The sequence below is a fragment of the Mobula birostris genome, chromosome 6 (genome assembly GCF_030028105.1).
Source record: "Mobula birostris isolate sMobBir1 chromosome 6, sMobBir1.hap1, whole genome shotgun sequence".
Lineage (NCBI taxonomy): Eukaryota > Metazoa > Chordata > Chondrichthyes > Myliobatiformes > Myliobatidae > Mobula > Mobula birostris.
This window is the reverse complement of record NC_092375.1, coordinates 8,276,850-8,295,063: the sequence shown is the minus strand read 5'-3', so window position 1 is coordinate 8,295,063 and position 18,214 is coordinate 8,276,850. Positions and strand designations below refer to the sequence as shown.

At 45.2% G+C, this 18,214-nt stretch overlaps 1 long non-coding RNA gene across 21 annotated transcripts in view; it reads left to right on the top strand.

Annotated features, from left to right (window-relative positions):
* Window positions 1–18,214, top strand: part of LOC140198802 (uncharacterized) — a 325,008-nt gene that overhangs the window by 225,370 nt on the left and 81,424 nt on the right. For all 21 annotated transcript variants that reach the window (XR_011886241.1, XR_011886248.1, XR_011886245.1 and 18 more), the window contains one exon: window positions 13,959–14,015. This is a non-coding gene — a long non-coding RNA (uncharacterized lncRNA). The remainder of the gene's footprint in view (window positions 1–13,958; window positions 14,016–18,214) is intronic.

Genomic DNA, 18,214 nt, shown 5'->3' with positions numbered 1-18,214 from the left:
ATCTCAGGGTTGTATATAGTAACATATATGTAATTTGATAATGACTTTGAAAAGGTCAGCACAGCATCATGGGTCAAAGGGCCTGTATCGTTCTGTATTGTTCCCTGTTCTATGCATCACAAAAATGATAAGAGCTAATGGTTGCTGTACCATTTTAGACAAGGGTGCTGATGTGGAGGGGGTGCAGGCTACAATGTTGAGAAAGCTGATATATTAGCACTTGAAATCTAAGTTATAGAAAGCTATGGACCATGTGTTGGTGAGAAACTGACCAACGTCCAACCGCACCTCCTGCAAACATTTGTGCATGCGCCAACATAGGTGACATACATGTGCACACACAGGCACTGTGAAGTCCCTTGTGCAGTACTTGTGAGATCCAAGGCTCTTGAGCCTCCTTGCCCGTGGTAGTAGTAGGAAGAGAGAAAGGCCTGGATGATGATGATGATGCTGACGTTGACTCAGACCTGAGAGGCCAGCGTCGGGCATATTCATGCCTCACAAGGTGCAGTTCGAAAGGCTGTGTGGGGCGCCACTCCCCGCACAGACATCTTGCAGTGTTATTTTACGAGGCCGAGTTGTGAGCTCGACATCAACCCAGCACAGATGGCGAGCACGCTCGGGAGCGGTCTGTCACTGGACCGGCGCTGATCTCACTGCGCCAGCAGCTGACCAGCCTGGATGGTGGGGGTTTTTGATGACGGATGCTGCTTTCAGAATCAGAATCAGGTTTATTATCATGAAATTTGCTGTTTCGTGGCAGCAATACAGTGTAAGACATAAGAGAAATGAGAAATATAAAAATAAATATGTAGTGCCAACTGAGAGCAAACTAGTGAAGTAGTCTTCAATGTCCATTCAGAAACCTGATGGCGGAGGGGAAGAAGCTGTCCTTAAATGTCGAGAGTGTGTCTTCAGGCTCCTGTACCTCCTCCTTCATGGTAGGCCGGCTGGCGGCGCAGTGAGATCAGCGCCGGACTCCGGATCGGAGGTTCCCGAGTTCGAATCCAGGTCAGGCCACCCCTGAGCCGGGCTGAGTGTCGAGCTAGCCACTCGGCCTTGTGAAAAATACGAGGGTTGGGTCAGGAGCGTTCATAACGTGACCCGGTTAATCCTGACACCACGTTCCAGACGAGAATGGCTGAATGTCTGGTAGGACACGCTTAAAAAAAGAAACGGTTGCAATGAGAAGTGGGCGTGTCCCCATCGATGGGGGTCCTTAATAATGGATGCCAAATCTTCATCCCATGCCTTTTGAGGGTGCCCTCGATCCTGAGGAGACCAATGCCCTTGATAGAGATGGCTGAGTTTACAACCCTCTGCAGCTTTTTCCAATGCCGTGCAGTAGCTGCTCCATACCAGTCTGAAAATTGTAATGGTTGTTACACATTGCGGCAAGGGTGACACTGTGCTGTGAGTGATCCAGCTGTGTTTCATTTTGTACTGCAGTTGTCTTTTTTTTTCCAAGATGGCACCTGGCTGCAGTCTCTGTTGAGGTTGCAACTCAGAATCAGATTTAGTTTTTTGTGGGGTTCATGGTTCATATGGATGGCTTTGGGGATATAGAGGGGAGTTGAGGGTCAGGTTAGAGATTTGGGAAATTAGAGGACAGGCTGGAGTGTAAGTGTCTGCTCTGCATTCGAAGGCCAGCGGGGAGGGAGGAAAATACTGAGGTAAATTTCATGGGTTCATTCAGAAATCTGATAGCGGAGGGGAAGAAGCAGTTTCTAAAATGATGTGTAGGTGTCTTCAGGCTCCTGTGCCCCCTCCCTGATGGTAGTATGCTGGAATCAAGCACATACAGTTTCATTTGTGCCAAAAGACACACACTCGCGTTCAGACACACCCATACTTGGACACGGATACACAAACACACACGCAAACATCAGTGCCCCAGCGGCAGCGCAAAGGGATGATTCCTGCTGCAATTATAGTGCATGACATTCCCTGCACATCCCACCTCCGATCAATTATCCACAATCATACGACTCTTGTCTGTGGGTCAGCAGCAGAAAGACAATCGGAGTTTAACCAGTTAAAACCAGTTAAAGCTGCCAGCCTAGTAGCACAGAGATTGGGCCGTGTGCCAGGCACATGTTGCTATGGTACCATCCTCCCAAAGGTGATGCATTTTGCCGAATTCTGTGTTGCCGTCTGCAGGCCAGACAGCACTGTGAGGCAGGGATTCCTTTGTGTTTTGTGTTTGCTCGATAAAGAACAACCCTCCCGCTTTGCAGTAAGGATGTGGTTTCTGCACAGATTGATGTCCCAGGGAGAGATCAATGAAAGCTTGAGTGAAAGGAGAGGAGCTGAGAGAGAGTCAGAGAGTTTGAGGCAGAGCGCAGACGAGCTGGGGTTGCGACAGAGACAATCAACCGGGCAATAGGACAGAGGGGCACGACTGGTGAGGGAGAGAGAGGAAACAGGGCAGGAAGGATTGAGATAGGCAAGGCTGAGAGGTTAACGTCACAGCGATGCAGAGGAGCAGACAAAGGGAGATGCCAGGGAAGGCTGAAGAAAGCTGCAAAGAATATCTTAGGAAAATAAAAGATGCAGAGTCAGGAGGGAGGGAACGGAGAAGCGGAGTGGGGAGAGAGAAGATAGTGAGAGGAACAGACAGTTTGTGAAAAAGGAGAGGGAGTGAGGGAGAAATGCAGAGTCAGAGAGTACGAGTGCGGGGTAATTGAGGTTGAGAGCAGTAAGTGAGGGAAGGGGAATTGAACGTGCCCGATCGAGAGCTGGAGGAAAGGGTAGGAGAGTGGATGAGGAGATGTACGAGGGAAGGAAAAACAGAGAAATGGCACGAGGCTCAGGGACTAGCGTATTTCAACTCAGCACGCAAAATGGCGGAGCGTTCCATGTTCCTGCCCCGGCTCGCAGAGCGCTTCAGCTTTGGACTTGGAAGCACAACTTTGCCATTGTGCTGTTGGCTGCGTTTCTTCGCTTATTTTTTGGCAGGGTACCAGGGGGCTGAACTCTCCATGCTTGAGAAATCCTGCTGTTTATCTCCTGATTTTCGCCCCAAAAAAAGACTAGAAAAAAAGAAACTGAATATAGGCAGGGACAGTGAGCTTGGGGCGGTAGAGGGGGGCAAAGGAAACAGGATTTTAAAAACTATTTATATTGGCGTTCGTGTGTGTGTGTGTGTGTGTGTGTGTGTGTTTGTGTATATCTGTGTGAGTGTAAGTGTGTGCATATTTGTGTGCTTGTCTGTGTGTGTGTGTGTGTGTGTCTGTGTGTGTAAGTCTGTATGTGTGTGTAGGTCTGTATGTCTGTGTGTTTGTGCGGAAGAGAGAGAGAGAGCGAGAGAGAGGAGAAAGGAGTGTGAGGGGGAAGTTTCTGTTTTATTTAAAATTTTGGCTTTCCCCAAGGAAGGGAAGGGAAGGGAAAGTTTCGAAAATCTTTGTGACAGGATGCAACAAAGCCTTGGCAGTGGGCAGGCCGACTGAGCCACCAAAAGCAGGAGTCTGTCATGAAGCTTCAAGGAAAAGGGGGTGGTCTATTCCCTGCACCCTCCTCTAACTTCAGTCCTCCGACCCCCCGACATCTTTCTTCGTTGGCACGCCGCCTCTTGAAGAAATGCTGAAACCCTTCGCCGATGAAAAAATGTACATTTACAACCATAAAACTGGAGCCAAGCGTATTGGAGCTGCTGCACCCTCTGAATGACGGGTGTAAGCTTAACCACTGAGAGAGCCTCCTTCCTGGGATCTGTGTCCGGACCGAATGTTAAAGATTCCAACGTCTCCTCCGACCTGGGATTTGCGCCGGAACGCCAAGCAGAGATTTCAGATTTTATTTTGAAATTTTTTTTTTGCTAATTCGGTGGATGGTGGGCGAGGTGGGGGGGGGGGAGAAGTGATAACCTTGGTTGTAGATTGCCTCCCCATTCTGGCCCGGCTCATCATGGGGTTGGAAGAATCGCTGCTGTACCGTGACATCATACTATCGCCGTGGATCTTTAGGGGGACGCCAGACAACCCCTCCGCCTCTTCAACAGCGCTCCCCCCCATTCTCCCCATTCCTCCTATACCTCCCTTTCTCCCTATCCCTCTTCTGCACAAATTCTCTTCTTCCCCCTCTTCCCCTCCCTCTCTCCCTATCCTCCTCTCTCCCCCACCCTTTGCCACCATCCATCTCTCAATCCAATCCCTTCCACATCTATCTTCCCCCAGCCATCTTCCTCCAGATGAGACTCCAGCCATCGGTGACACAGACCGTTTGTGACGTTTACTCCTCTTCATTTTGCCCCTTGCTGAGGTAAATTTACCCTTTGCTGAAGCAGGTACTGATTTTCTCTTTCCTTTTCATTATGCCTTTTCGATATTTTCTGATCATCTATCTGCAGATAATGAAGGTTGAGTTTTAATTTTTAATTGTTGGTTGAGTCGGTTGTGTTTCAGTATTTGTAGAGGGAAGTGGTGTTGTTGTAGCCTTGTGTAAATGCGTCAGTAAGTGTGTTGAATCTAGCGTGTCGGAGACTGTGTTTGCACCCACACACTGGCATTGCACTTCTGGGGCCAGGCAGCCTCGATTTGCTCTCATATGTCTCTGCTCACATGAGCTTCTCGTTTCAACCCAAACTTGGCAGTAAGGTGGCGGGGGGGGGGGCGCGGTTGTTGTGTTGGCAGGTGCGTGCAATTTGGAGAACTTTCTGGAACAGCCTTTGAGAAAGCAAAGCGAAATTTCAGAAAGGGGTGAATGGCAGGCAGGCTGATGTCGGAACTGGGCACTGGGGTGGAAGAAGGGGTTTGAAGCAATTTACAAGTCACAGATTTACGTATTTATAAGGGAGAGAGGATGGGGAGGGGCCATTGTCATACGGTTTGCTTTAACCTGCCTTTTTCAGCGTTTCCTTTTGTGTTGGCGCCAGGTAGGCTAGCCACTGTGTGTGGTGCCCACATGAACAGCAGATGCCCTGGATGTGGTCAAGTGGGGCCTGTCTCCAACCCTATATAGCATGGTTGGACCTTAGCATTTTTGGTCTGCGTGTGTTACGGAAAAGGGGCTGTTATGGATGAAGCATTAAATCAGATGTGCATTTAATAACGTAGGAGATTGGAGCAGTGGTCAGTCAATTGACCGTTTCAAGCCTACTCAATGGCTGACCTCATGACTTATTCACATTTCTGGCCGCAAAGTCCTGATTCACTTGGCACCGTGGTAGCGTAGAGGTTAGCGCGATGCTATTACAGCCTAGAGCGTCAGAGCTTGGATTTCAATTCCAACGCCTCCTGTAAAAAGTTTGTGCATCCTTCCCGTGAACACAAGGGTTTCCTCTGGGTGCTCTGGTTTCCTCCCACATTCCCAAGGTGTGTCAGGTAGTAGGTTCATTGGTCGCTGTAAATTGTCCTGTTATTAGGCTAGGGTTAATTAGGTGTGGTGCTGGTGTGGAAGGGTTTGTCCTGTGCTATATCTCATAATAGAATAAAATCAAAATAAAATAAAATCTAGCATCAGAAACAGGGGCAAGAGCCATGGAGAGATATACAGTACATTAACAAGCCCTCCAGTCCACCATATTTATCCTGATCTCAAGCCGCTATCCATAGCTGGTGGCCTGAAATGGCGACTGTTTATTTCTCATCATGGATGCTGCCTGACCTGTATTTCCTCCTGCATTCCATAAGTGTAACTCTCTGGAATTCTTCCGCAAATATGAGTAAGTGTTCCCAACACCAATGTTATACTGTAACCAATCCCATTTCCCACCATTCGGTCAGTGGTCATCTGCGGCTTGGCAATTCAAGCACTTGCCTTGAATACTTGTTAAATGCTTCAGGAGTACCCTCCACCACCTTGAGCTTTGATGAAAATCATGGCCAATCACAATTCCACCACAAAGCCTATCCCCAGTGCTGACAGTTGTATTGAACTGTTAGGACCAGCTTTGATAGACACGAGACTTTTGGGCAGCAGAATTGAGGCAGCATGGTAATGTAGTGGTTAGCATAATGCTTTACAGCGCCAACGATTGGGGTTCAATTCCCGGCACTGTCTGTAAGGAATTTGTACATACTCCCCGTGACCATGTGGGTTTACTTCAGGTCCTCCAGATTCTTCTCACATTCCAAAGATGTGCAGGTTTGTACAAGTTAGAGTTAGGAAGTTGCGGGCATGCTCCGTTGGCGCTGGAAGCATGGCAACACCTGCGGGCTGCCCACAGTACGCCTTCGGACTGTGTTGATCATTAACACAAATGATATGCTTCACTCTATGTTTCAATGTACAAGTCACAAATAAAGCTAATCTTTTAATCTTTATCCAACTCTTGGCATAGAGAATCTATTCTAAATGGTATCCTACTCGTCCTGAGATTGTAAACCCTCGTTCTAGACTCTCCATTTAGAGGACATAACCTTCCATCTTTATCCTGTCTGCCCCTGTCTCTTAGGGCTCGGCAGACCATTTCCTGTTCATCTAAACTTCAGACAGTCTTATTTAATCTCCCTCTGTAAGACCATCCCACTCCAAAACTTAGACCAATTAATCTCTTCCCACCCTCGCCCCGAGTCTATAGCAACTCTGTTCAGTAGGTTGAGTGTGAACTAGAGCTTTTCACTTTGGAGAGAAGGACGATGCAAGGTGACTTAATAGAGGTCTACATGATGATAGCAGGCATAGAATGAATGGACAACCACCGACTTTTTCCCAAGGCAGAAATGGCTAATACGAGGGTTATAAATTTAAGGTGGCGAGATGAAGGTGTGGGGGCGAAAGAAAATCATAAACATGAGGAAGTCTGCAGATGCTGGAAATCCCAAGCAGCACACACACAAAATGCTGGAGGAACTCAACAGGTCAGGCAGCATCTACAGAACTGAATGAATGCTTGGACTTTTTGGGCCAACACCGTTCTTTTTATTCTGACAATTTCCCCCTTCCTTCTCAGTCTTGAAGAAGGGTCTCAGCCCAAAATATTGACCATCTATTCATGTCCATAGATGCTGCCTGACCTGCTGAATTCCTCCAGTGTTTCGTGTGTGTTATATGGAGGGGGATGTTGGATGTAATTCTTTTACACAGAGAGAGTTGGGTGCATGCAATGTGCTGCCTAGAGTGGTGGTAGAGGCAGGTACATTAGGGACATTTAAGAGTCTCTTTGATAGGCACATGCATTGCAGAAAAATGGAGGACTGTGTAGGAACGAAGGTTTAGACAGATCTTAGAGTATGTTATAAGGTCAGCACAGCACTGTGGGCCGAAGGGCCTGTGCTGTTCTATGACCTAAAGTGTAATCATTGTTGGATACAGAAACCAAGACTGCAGGGCTAAGGCTGTTCACTTGGAGGGGACGGACAGAGGGCTGGGAAGTGAGATTAGAGCGGATGACTGTCCTGCAGCCGTACCTACACAATGGGCCCTTCTGTGCTGTGGAGGTTTTTTTTCCCTGATCAGTCAGCCGCTGCTGGCTGCTCGGAGGATTTCAGGGGTGAAAATGGAATCAGGTTCAAGCGTCACTGCCTTTGCGATCAAACAGCCAGTCCCCCGCTTACAGCTCACTGCCTGAACTTGCATGTGATTCATGATCGCTTGGACGGAGCACAAAAGGGCAGCTGGTGGCAGTGAGTCACACTTGAGCAAGAGGCAGTGCTTTCGGGAAAGGAGGCTTGTCTCCTGTGGCATTGCACATGCTTTCTCAGGGAGCCTCTTCCCTTGCCTGCCTGTCTCTGCACTGATTGTCTCTCCCCCTTCCCCTCCATCGGCCCTGTTTCATTCTAATGAGATTACCACTGGGGTTATTTATGAGGAGAGGCCATCGGGGCTGTACCTGCAGCCTTTGGAAGGGAGGAAGCTGGGCAGAGTGTGAGACTAATGAGGAGTCCAGACAGCTTAAACAGGAAAGGATTACACCATTCAACAACAAGGTCAAAAACTAAGGACATAGATTCAAGCTAATTGGAAGAAGGTTGAGGGAGGAGAAAGGTAATTCTTTCACTGATAGAGCTCTAGGGGTCCGGAACATGTGCCGGGGGAGACAGAAACCCTTTCTGCATTAAAAGCTACTTGGACGAACACTTGAATTACTCTGACACAGTGGGCTGACTTGTTTCCTCTGTCTTTTTTCCTCGTAGAACACAGAAAGATAAAAATTAGCTCTATTTATCACGTGTACAGTGAAGTCGTCACTGGCAACAACAACCAACACAGTCCGAGGATTGTGCTGGGGGCAGCCCGCAAGAGTCGTCATGCTTCCAGTGACAACGTGGCTTGCCCACAATTTATGAACCTGTATGTTTTTGGAAAGAGGTAGGAAAGTGGAGCCCCTGGAGGAAAACCACACGGTCATGGGGAGAACATGGAACTTGGAATATTACAGTACAGGATAGGCCTTTTGACCCACAATGTTATGTTGATTTTTTTATCCTTTTGTAAGATCATTCAAATGCTTCCCTCTAGCATAACCCCCCATCTTTCTATAATCCATGTGCCTCTCTAAGAGTCTCTTAAATGTCCCTAATGTATCTGCCTCTTCCACTACCCCGAGCAGCATGTTCCATGCATCAACCACTCTCTGTGTATAAAAACCTACCTCCGATATTCCCCTTATACTTTCCTCCAATCACCTTAAAATTATGCCCCCTTGTATTAGTCATTTCCGTTCTGGGAAAAAATCTCTGGCCGTTCACTCCATCAATGACTCATCATCTTGTCCACATCTATCAAGTTATTTCCTCCTCCTTCATTCCAAAGAGAAAAGGCCTTGCTCACTTAATATTTCCTCATAAGACACACACTCTAATCCAGGCAGCAACCTGATAAATCTCTTCTGTAACTTTTCTAAATCTTCCTCATCTTTCCTACAGTGAAGTGACTAGAACTGAACACAATACTCCATATGGTCTAACCAGGGTTTTTCAGTGGAGCAACATTATCTTGCAGCTCTTGAATTCAATCCCCCAACTAATGAAGGGCAACACAACATACGCCTCCTTAACCATCCTATCAACTTGCATGGCAATTTTGAGCAGTCGATGGGTGTGGACCTCAAGATCCCTCTGTTCTGACGGAGGATGAGAGGTGACCTGATAGAGGTGTATAAGATGATGAGAGGCATTGATCATGTGGATAGTCAGAGGCTTTTTCCCAGGGATGAAATGGCTAACAAGAGAGGGCACAGGTTTAAGGTGCTTGGAAGTAGGTACAGAGGAGATGTCAGGGGTAAGTTTTTTAAGCAGATAGTGGTGAGTGTGTGGAATGGGTTGCCAGTGACAGTGGTAGAGGCGGATATGATAAGGTCTTTTAAGAAACTCCTGGACAGGTACATGAGGCTCAGAAGAATAGAGGGCTATGGGTAACCCTAGGTAATTTCTAAGGTAAAGACATGTTCGGCACAGCTTTGTGGGCCGAAGGGCCTGTATTGTGCTGTAGGGTTTCTATGTTTCTATGTTTCCTCCACACTGCTAAGAATCCTGCCAATAATCCAGATGACATGATCGATCCATCGGACTTGATGTTACTTTATCGTAAAGGAGAATCACGTTGGCCTCCTCCAGGATGCTGGTCTTAGTGTGTCTGCCCTTCCAGCTGATCATCAAAATCTTTTGTAAGGATCTTTGGTGGCATTGTTCCAGGGTTTTCAGGTGTCTGTTGTAGGTGGTCCATGATTCAGCTTCATACAGTAACATAGGAAGGATCTTTTGTAAGGAATTTTGGTGTTATTGTTCCAGGGTTTTCAGGTGCCTGCTGTGGGTGGTCCATGATTCAGCTCCATACAGTAACGTAGGAAGCATATTTTGTAAGGACATTCGGTGGTATTGTTCCAGGGCTTTTGAAGAAACCTCCAGCCCCACCCGCTTTGACCAGGTTCCATTGCCAGGTTGCGTATACTTGTGTTTTGTCATGCTAGAGCTCGGTGGCCCCACTATTGATTCTGCATGGGACGGATCCCATTTAGGGAGAACTTCAGCCAAATGCAGATGGTGCCTTTGTTTCCAGCTTCCTGACTGCGGGTGCTTGCTCCGGTTACGGCAATAAATAGTAGAGAGAGCAGCACAAAGCAGTGACATTAGACTGGTGCAATGCAATCCAGGTGCCACAATGGACTGCGACAGAGACAGTCTGTGATGAAACAGGGAAAGCTGATGCTCTCCAGATTTATGATAAGGTACAGATGGGGCCTTTAACTGAGGGATTCAAAGACAGCAGAGAAACTATATATATGTATATATAAATAAAACACACTCAGTGGCCAGTTTAATAGGATACCTCCTGTATCTATTGAGTGTACCTTCATGGTCTGCTGCTGCTGTAGGCAATCCACTTCAAGGTTCGACATGTTGTACATTCAGAGACGCTCTCCTGCTCACCACTGTTGTTACATGTGGCTTTTTAAATTATCGTCGACTTCCTGTCAGCTTGAACCAGTCTGGCCATTTTGACCTCTCTCATTAACAAGGTACTTCACCCACAAAACTGCCGCTCACTGGATGCTTTTTGTTTTTTCACACCATTCTCTGTAAACTCTAGAGATTGTTGTGCGTGAAAATCCCAGGAGATCAGCAGTTTCTGAGATACTCAAACCACCCCATCTGGCACCAACAATCATTCCACAGTTAGTCACCTCGATCACATTTCTTCCCCATTCTGATGTTTGGTGTTAACAACAACTGAACCTTTTGACCATGTCTACATGTTTTTATGCATTGAGTTGCTGCCACATGATTAGCTGATTAGATATTTGCATTAATGAGCAGGTGTACAAATGTACCTCATAAAGTGTCCACTGTGTGTATATCCAAACATGAGCCACAGGCTGGAAACTAAATGATTATTAAAGAATGTAGAATATAGAACCTACAGCACAATACAAGACCTTCAGCCCACAATGTTGTGCTGACCTTTTAACCTACTCCAAATCAATCTAACTCTTCTCACCACATAGCCGTCTGTTTTTCTTTTATTCATGTGCCTATCTAAGAGTTTCTTCAACATAATTAATACATCTACCTCTACCACCACTCTCCGTGTAAAGAACCTGTCTTTGGCATCCCCATATACTTTCCTCCAATCGCCTTAAAATTACTATGCCTCTTGTATTTCCATCCTGGGAAAAAGGTGCTGGCTCTATGCTTCTTATCATCCTGTGTACTTCCATCAGGTCATCTCTTTTCCTCCTTCACTCCAAAGGGAAAAGCCTTAGCTGGCTCAATCTGTCATCATGCTCTCTAATCCAGCCAATAGTCTGGTAAAGTCTCCTCTGCCCCGTCTGTGAAGCTTCCACATCCTGCCTATAATGAGGTGACCAGAACTGAACACAATTTGGAACTTGCAATTTATTCCAGAATGTGAAAAGTTCCAAGCTGCAATCTGATTATGGAGACTGCAGGGTTTTATAAAGTATAATCAATAATCTGGGTTAGAGATGAGTGCCTAATTAAGGATTTCTAGAGTCATAGAAGACTACAGCACAGAAACAGACCCTTTAGCTCATCCAGCCAATGCTGAACGCCTCGTCCCATCAACCTGCACCCAGACCACAGCTCTCCATACTCCTCCCATCCATGCACCTACCCAAACTTCTCTTGAGAATTGAAGTCAAAATCTCATTCACCACTTGTGCTGGCAGCTTGTTGCACACTCTCACCACCCTCTGAGTGCATAAGTTCTCCTTCATGTTCCCCTTAAACATTTCACCTTTCACCCTTAACCCATGGCCTCTAGTTCTAGTGTCACCCTACCTCAGTGGAAAAGGCCTGCTTACATTAACCCTATCAATTACCCTGATATTTTGTATACCTCTGTCAAATCTCCCTCAGTCTTCGACCTTCTAGGGAAGAAAGTTCTAACTAATTCAATCTTTCCTTATAACTCAGGTCCTTCAGTTCCAGAAACATCTTTGTAAATTTTCTCTGTACTCCTTCAATCTTATTTACATCCTTCCTGTATGTAGGTGACAGACATCCCACCCTGCAGAAACTCATTTCAGGGAGGTAGCATCATCAATTTGTGGGAGACTTCCGGGAGAGGTGGGATGTCTGCAACAGAGTAGCTCCTTAGCAGCTAGCCAGGTAGTTTAAATAACGTTATCTATGCTAATAAACGAATGACATCTGTTAAGCTCACCTCAACATGTCTTTTACAGTCTTAACCCACCATGGGCAATAGAAAAGTCACTGTTGCAAACAGTGCAGCGAGCACCACTGTCATTATTTTGACCCCTATTAGGCAGGGGTACACTTTAGTGTAGTCTGGGGTGAGGTATGTTTTATTTTTTTTGGAACACTCTGCAATGGCGTGCTGTCGCTCGCACTCTCTCTCTCTCTCGTGGTCGCTCGTGCACTCTCAAGCGCTCTTGCTTGCTTTCTCTCTCGCTTGCTCTCTCCCTCTCTCGCTTGCTTTCGTTCTCGCTTGCGCGCTCTCTCGTGGTCGCTCTCGCGCTCTCTCTTGCTTTTCTCTCGCTCGCTCTCAAAACAATTGATTTCCGTGATATTGTATATAATTTGCGGGCATCAGGGAGCCACTATTAATATGCGGGAGACTCCCGGAAGTTCCAGGAGAGGTGGGATGTCTGAGGTGACCAAAACTGCACACAATACTCCAAATGAGGCCTCACTAAATTAGGCCTTCTAGAGTTGACTTGCAGATTAATGCACATTAGAGTAGAGTTACTGACTGGAATCTTCTCAAGGAGAACAAGGGTTTTATAATGAAGAACAGATGCCTGGGTGTGAGTTATGTATTGAAGTCTAATCAAGTGTTTGGTGGGCTGTCAGGGCTGAAGATCTGTAGAAGATATAGATAGGTCAAGAGGATCAGTGAAAACATTTCAAATGGAATATAATGTGAAAAATTTTGAAGTGATTCACTTTGGTAGAAAAATAAAAATAAGGTGGATTATTTTTACATAGTGGCAGATTGAAAAGTGGGACATTCTGAGAGTTGTGGGTGCTCCCTATACATGAATTCTGGGAAGTTAATATCCAGGAGCAGCAGGCATAGTCATAGAGCTGAACAGCATGGAACCAGACTCTTTGGCTCATCTTATCCATTCTGACCAAGTTGCCTGACTGAACTAGTCTTATTTGCCTGTATATTGACCTATATCCCTCTAACTTCAGAAAAATAGGAAATAATTTTATTGAAACATACAAAATTCTTAAAGGTTTACTGGGAAAATGCAGGGAGAATCAGAATCAAGATCAGATTTATTATCACTAGCATATGTCATGAAATGGGTTGTTTTATGACAACAGTACAATGCAATACCTAAAAACATTATAAAATTACATATATCAATGAGAAGAGGGCATGATGGGAGCCCATAATGATGGATGCCACCTTTTTGAGGCATTGCCTTGTGAAGATGTACTCAATGGTGGGGAGGTTAGTGCCCATGATGTAAAATCATCCATGATGGAGGTTGATTTCCATGATTGGGATTTTCAGACCCCGGGGTTCACAGAAATAATGGTTGATTACTCAGGATGGAGATAAGAAGATAGCTCCTTTCCCAGAGGGTGGTGAACACTTGGAATTCTCCACCCAAAAGGTTTGTGAGCATAGTTGAGACAGCAATCAATAGATGCTAAAGGAATCAAGAGACAAGAAGTTAATGCAGGAAATTGGCACTGAGGTAAATCATCTTAATGAATGATTTTTTTCTCATGTTTTTGCTGGAGATTAAGCAATGGGCTAGAATCCAACTGAGGGATATAGTTGGTTTATATATAGAACAATGGATAAAAATAAATACTGCAGATGCTAGAAATCTGAGATAATCTCTCCACTCTCACTGCCTGAGTATTTTCAGCACTTTCTGGGGACTGAGTTACATGCATACTTTATGACCTGTTAATATGTGGGTAGAATGAGAACTTGAGGAGAGCAAAGCCTTTATGTGTAGATTGTCCTTATTGCCAACCCCTCTTTGACTGACTCTTGGGGTCTGAAGTGAAGTAATCATGTGATCCCAACCAAAAAAGTGTAAAGTATTTTCCCTCTCTCATCTCTTACAGGTAATGCTGCCTTGAGGAAAGTTTCACAACTGCAAGCATTTGGAGAATGCAGCTAAGGTACTGGGTATTATTTTGATTACTTTTTCCCCACGTGCGATGAATTGGAATTGGTTTATTATTATCTCATGTACAAGGTACAATGAAAAGATTGTCTTGTATACTGTTCATACAGATCAATTCATTATGCCGTGCACTGAGGTAGAACAAGTTAAGACAGTAATAGTGTGTAGAATAAAGCGTAACAGCTACAGAGAAAGAGCATTGCAAGTAGACAGTAAGATGCAAGGTTAAAATCAAGGTGGTTGTGAGGTCACACGCACAAATAGCTGGAAGAGTTCAGAAGATCAGGCAACATCAAAAATCAACTGTTTATTCCTCTCCATAGATGCTGAGTTCCTCCAGCATTTAGCGTGTGTTGCTCTGGATCTCCAACATCTGTTTGTTTATTGTTTATTGGTTTTATTTTTGCTGGGTGTGGATGAGCAAAGAGGATACTTTAGGTTCTACGTCAGTCAGTAACTGGTGATTTATCTTTTGGCACACACATGAAGATTCACTTGAAGCTTAACATCTGGCTTGCCTTTGGATCCAAAGGTTGTGGATTCAATTCCCATTCCAAATGCTAGAGCCCAAAGCTGAGGTCCCAGTGCAATGTCATTCTGTGCGTGAACTAAGATGTCATCTTTCTGATGAGACCTCTCTTGGTTGGATATAAATAACGTTTTACAGAGAAAACTTACAAAGACATTGCCAGGACTTGAGGACCTGAGTTAGAAGAAATGGTTGAATAGGTTAGGACTTTATTCCTTTGTTAGGAATTTATTCCTTGATGTGCAGGAGAATGAGGGGAGATTTGATAGAGATATACAAAATTATGAGGGGCATAGAAAGGGTAAATGCAAGTAGAACGTGGCACATAATGTTGATGAAATGCAAGGTTTTTCCACTGAGGCTGGAAGAGACTAGAACTAGAGGTCATGGGTTAAGGGTAAGAGGTGAACTGTTTAAGGGGACCCTGAGGGGGAACTTCTTTACTCAGCTGGTGGTGAGTGTGTGGAATAAGCTGCCATTGGAAGCAGTGGATATGGGTTTGATTTCAACATTTAAGAGACGTTTGGATAATTACATGGGTGGGAAGGGTATCGAGGGCTATGGCCCAGGTGTAGGTCAATGGGACTAGGAAGTACAACGGTTTGGTATAGAGTAGGTGGGCTGAATGGCCTGTTTCTGTATTATGGTGCTCTATGACTCTGATTGTCTTGTGGCCAATAACTATCCGTCAGTAGATATCATTATAACAGAGTTCCTGGTGATGGTCATGTTAGACCTTGAAGAAAAATCCAGTGTGAAAATTAAGTGGGCGATTGTTTTTCAAAGAATACAACATAACATTGGTGTTCTACAAGAGACTGCCAGTCAGCATCGAGCTCATCGTACTGCCTTAGGGACTCTGCCAGTGAATTTTTCCTTGGGGTTTACTCCCGAAGCCTTCCTTGTGAGTGGGTCTAGCCACAAGGCAACGGAGGTTTGAGATCAGAATTTTCCTTCTCCAAGATGAGCTGCAACCAAAGCGATTAAGATGTCAGTAACCCACAACCCACCTTTGCCTCTTCTTCTGTCTGCAGAATCTGTTCCACTGGACTTAGTAGCTAAGCCACACATGAAGCCGGGAGTTAGACTTGGTTGTCAGAGGCTATTTGAGATGTGTGCTGTTGGGAGCATTTCACAGGAGCTTATTCCCACTACACGTCCATCCCCCTGCTATGACAATCTTAAACAATCTATTACATAGCAACGTACTACAATCCCCACAGTGCAGCTTGAAGAAGCAGTGGAAACAGATTCAAGATTAACCTTCAAAGGGAGATTGGAATTGTCCTCATAGAGTAAAATCAGCAGACAAATCTGACTGCGAGATCGAGCTTCGATAATATTATGTTTTGATGGAGAATACTAATGTCTTGCAAAGTCAGTCATAGACTGCTGTGTCTGCCACTGCCTGGAAGGTTCACCATGTTGCCTCCTGCCAGTCAAGTAAAGCGAAAGCAGTTCCAAACAGTGTTAAAGGAGTTCATAGCTGTGAAGCCTCTAATAGGATTGGACCAGACAGGCTTAACAGCCTCCTTGTCCAATGCTGCCAACTCTTCTTCTTAAGGCCATCACCCCAGCTGGGGCATTGACTACTAACAGCAGTTAGCCATAGTCCTCTGTCCTGGGCCAGTCTTTTCATCTTTCAAGGTGTCATCATCATTATAAGACCATGAGACCGTAAGACAAAGGAACAGAATTTGGCCATTTGACACAAAGAGTCTGCTCCGCCTTTAATCATGGCTGATCCTTTTTTTCCCCTCCTCAGCTCCACTCCTTGGCCTTCTCCCCGTAACCTTTGATTCCATGTCCAATCAAGAACCTATCAAGCTCAGCCTTAAATATACCCAATGATCTGGCCTTCACTGCTGCCTGTGGCAATAAATTCCAAAAATTCACCACCCTCTGGCGAAAGAAATTCTTCCACATCTCTGTTTTAAATGGACACCCCTCTATCCTGAGGCTGTGCCCTCTTGTCCTAGATCCCCAGCATGGGAAGCATTCTTTCCACATCTACTCTGTCTACACCTTTCAACATTCAAAAGGTTTCAATGAGATTCCCCCCCTCACCCTTCTAAGTTCCAGCCAGTACAGACCCAGAGCTATCAAACGCTCCTCGTATAATAACCCTTTCATTCCCAGAATCATCCTTGTGAACCTCCTCTGAACTCTCTCCATTGCCAGCACATTTTTTTTTGAAGAGAAGCCCAAAACTGTTCACAATACTCGAGGTGAGGCCTCACCAGTGTCTTATAAAGCCTCAGCACCACATTCCTGCTCTTATATTCTAGACCTATTGAAATGAATGATAACATTGCATTTGCCTTCCTCACCACTGACTAATGCTGCAAGTTAACCTCTGGGGTGTTCTGCACAAGGACTCCCAAGTTCCTCTGCATTTCAGTGTTTTTTGGATTTTCTCCGCATTTAGAAAATAGTCTGGACAATTATTTCTTCTACTAAAGTGCATGACCATGCATTTTCCAACATTGTATTTCATTTGCCACTTTCTTGCCTATTCTTCTAATCTGTCTAAGTCCTTCTGCAGCCTATCTGTTTCCTCAACACTACCTACCCCTCCACCAATCTTCGTATCATCTGCAAACTTAGCAACAAAGCCATCCATTTCATCATCTAAATTGTTGATATACAGTATAAAAACAAGTGGTCCCAACACCGACCCCTGCCGAACACCATGAGTCACTGGTAGCCAACGACAAGGATCCTTTTATTCCCACTCACTGCCTCCTACAAATCAGCCAATGCTCTAACCGTACCCGTAAATTTCCTGTAATACCATGGACCCTTAACTTGGTAAGCAGCTTCATGTGTGGCACCTTGTCAAAGGTCTTCTGAAAGTCCAAATATATACAATATCCACTGCATCCCCTTTATCTATTCTATGTGAAATCTCCTCAAAGAATTTCAGCAGGTTCATCAGGCAAGATATCCCCTTAAGGAAACCATACTGACTTTGTCCTATCTTGTCCTGTGTCAGCAAGTACTCCATAACCTCATCCTTAACAATTGACTCCAATATCTTCCCAACCTCTAAGGTCAGGCTAACTGGTCTATAATTTCCTTCCTGCTGTCTTCCACCTTTCTTAAAGAGTGGAGTGACATTTGCAATTTTCCAGTCCTCTGACACCATGCCAGAGAGTCCAATGATTTTTGAAAGATCGTTACTAATGCCTCCACAATCTCTACCGCTACCTCTTTCAGAACCCTAGTGTGCAGTTCATCTGGTCCAGGTGACTTTTGTGCCATCAGGTCTTTCAGCTTTTTGAGCACCTTCTCCCTTGTAATAGTAACTGCACTCACTTCTCTTCCCTTGCACCCTTCAACATTTGGCACACTGCTAGTGTCTTCCACAGTGAAGCCTGATGCAAATACTCATTCAGTTCATCTGCCGCCTCATTGTCCCCATTATTATTTCTCCGGCATGATTTTCTAGCAGTCCTATATCCACTCCCATCTCTCTTTGAGCATCTCTTTAGTTTTTGGAATACATCTATCCTGCATGTTCTTCATTTTTCCCAGAAACTTACACCATTTCTGCTCTGCTGTCATACCTGCCAGCAGCTCCTTTCAATTTACATTGACCATTTCCTCTCTCATACCACTGTCATTTTCTTTCCTTTACTCCACTGAAATACTGCTATGTCAGA